The following is a 2,954-nucleotide window of genomic DNA, read 5'->3' on the forward strand; positions in this document are numbered from 1 at the left end:
TGACAATTTATAGATACACCTTTTTATTTTGTGTGGGAGGAGTCATGCCAATTTAAGTAGCTAAGACTATATCCCAGAGATGGTAAGATTTAAAAGGGAAAAAAAGTATGAGTCCATGAAATAGGTTAACTATATGAGAATGGGCCACTGAGACTGGCAGTAATAGATTAGAATTGAGAAAGGTGGGATGATTTCAGGGTCTGTAAACGTTAGACAGGATTTCAAGTCAGGTAAGAAGGGAAGGGAAGGGCAAAGCAGGATTTTTCAGGAGACAAGTGATATACATTGTGGAAAATGAAATACAATAACGGCAGCATACTTGTCTGCTGTACCTGAATGTCCTGCAGGCATCTTAAACTCAACCTGTCTATTCCACTGTTCATCATCTCCCTGCCCTGAAACCCGATTCTCTTTCTGAATCCTTTATACCTTCCTTCCATATTACTCACATCGATTCTATTTCTGGGATGTCTCAGCATTCTTTCTTATTGCGACCCTATATCCAGTCTTCCTCTTTCCATCCTTCCAGCATACTGCTGGTAATTACTTGATCTCTACCTTTATAACCTAATACCACTCACTCCCTGACTCCAAACCTTTACTGATTCCTTTCTGCCTATAGAATATCTTCCCTTCAGAATGCATAACTTAACCCACCATTTCCATTGTTTATCTCATCCCCTATCTCATTCTAGCTGTTTCCTGAATATCCTCCACTTGTCCCCCACTGCTGTGCATGTACTGACGTTATTCATCTCCTAGCTGCCTCTCAGAACTCTGGTTTTTGAGTCCAACTCGACCTTCATCTTTGACACAGGGTTTGACACCCTGCATTGTATTTGTTACACGTGCGCAAGCCTTTCTTCTCCACTGTGTTGTGAGCTCTGGGAGAGCAAAGACTATTCTTTTTGCCCAGCATAGGATTAAGTGGGGGTGGGGGCTGGGGAATGCATGGAAAACACTTAGCACGGTGCTTGACATCTCATTTGTGCTCAATTGTACTCTATTAAGTGGGCACTCCTTAATTGGCTGAATTTGAAGGAGGGAAGGGCTTCAATGGGACAATAGTGTGAAGCTTTAATAATGGGCTAGGTGTAAATTGCCCATGGAGATAAGAGTATAGGCATAAAATTCCTCTGTTTTGGTTAATCAGTGTTTTAGTGTTGTTTGCAATTCTAGCTGTTTGAAGAGGAATGAGAGAAATCTAGAAGGAAAGATCGGGTTGCTTATTTGTTCAGGATGGTGAAGAGCTGTGTATGCCTCAAACAAGGGCGTTTCCATGTTTCTTCAACCTTCACTCTCCCAGTAGGGTGTTAAATTTTTGTTGTTTTCCTTAGGCATTGTATTCAAAGCCTCTATCCAGAGTCTAGAAATCATCTGTCTGTCCATTTATCAGATACTTAATTAAGCACCTACTTTGTACCAAGCACAATGTTAGGCACTTTGTATGCGATCATGAATACATGTACTTTAGCCTAGAATGTAAAGAATGCCACAGGAGATCTGGGAGAGAGGACCATAATTAATTTTACCTGAGAAATCAGAAGACTTCAGAGAGAGTGACATTTAAAGTGTGTTCCACTGGGAAAATGATACTGTAGAACTCAAAGAGGGAACAGTTTCAAGGAGGAGGAAGTACTTTTTAGCAAGTACAGAGTAGTAAATGCCAGTGCTATGTTTTAAATTTATTTTTTAATTGGAAGAAAATTGCTTTACAATGTTGTGTTGGTTTCTGCCATACAACAATGCAAATCAGCCATAATTATACATATATCACCTCCAGTGCTATTTAGAGTATGTGGCTTATTTGGCATTCATTAAGGGTAAAATGAAGCACCCAAAGTGTATAGAATGTTACCACTGCTTACTACATACAAAGAAGCACAAAATGCCCACGGACTTAATAGTGCTACTAAATCCTTAGATCAGGGATACTTAACCAGCAATCAGAAAGGAGGGTGAGTGGGTTTAAAAAGGTTCCCAAATGATTTTTGATGAGCACTCAGTTATGGATCATTGCCTTAGGACAGGGGTTGGCGCACTTTGTATAAAGGATTAGATAATTAATATTTAAGGTTTTGCTAGCCATATTGTTGCAGTTGCAGTTATAGACAGTACCCAAAGAAGGGAGTGTGATTGTGTTCCAGTAAAACTTTCTTTGTGAAGACAGGAGATGGGCCGAATTGGGCTTGCCTTAGAGTATTTTGGGGGGAAAACAGGTAAGTTTTTTCCGGAAGATTTCCCTGGCTTCATCGTCACCTGTGTAACTAAGTGTACATGCAGCATGAAGGTATTCACAGAGCTGTGAATTGTTTTCAAAGTTCGGATGATGGCATGCAGATTAAATGTGCACAGATATTTTACCTGTCATTTATAAAAAGAAAAATAACTTTGTTTTACTTTGGAGGTGACTAAAGAGAATAAATGTGAGGCCAAAGAGAAACTTCAAGTCTAATGGTGGAGAAAATCAGGTCTTTGGCTATTACTGAACAAATTAATATTTTAAAAATTCAAATTTTTTTCTCCTTTGCCTTCATTTAATACTTCTTTGCAGTTGAGAATACTGTAAATTTATGTCATTATGTAATTACTTGTGGTAATGGAAGATAACCTAACCAATAATATAAAAGAATCTATGTCTGATTTGGGGGGGATGTCTTGGTACTTATTTGAGCATGGATTTTTGGTGTTCACAGATTAAGTATAGCAAGCAGTATGGCACTTTAGAGTACCCTCAGCCTGTAAGACCTACATCTTAGAGCTTAAACATAGAGATCTGAGCTCCGAAAAACTCTGAATCTGAATCTTTCAGATAAGTAAAACAAATTTCAAAAGCTCCAATAAGAGAATTTATATTCCTCATAATGTTGCAGGATGGGGGACCCCTTCCAGGGCCTGAAACTGGGCTCTTGTCTAACACTCGGAAATGAATTGTCCGAGGAGACACATGTGCT

The sequence above is a fragment of the Bison bison genome, unplaced genomic scaffold (genome assembly GCF_000754665.1).
Source record: "Bison bison bison isolate TAMUID 2011002044 unplaced genomic scaffold, Bison_UMD1.0 scf7180017860003, whole genome shotgun sequence".
NCBI classification, from domain to species: domain Eukaryota; kingdom Metazoa; phylum Chordata; class Mammalia; order Artiodactyla; family Bovidae; genus Bison; species Bison bison.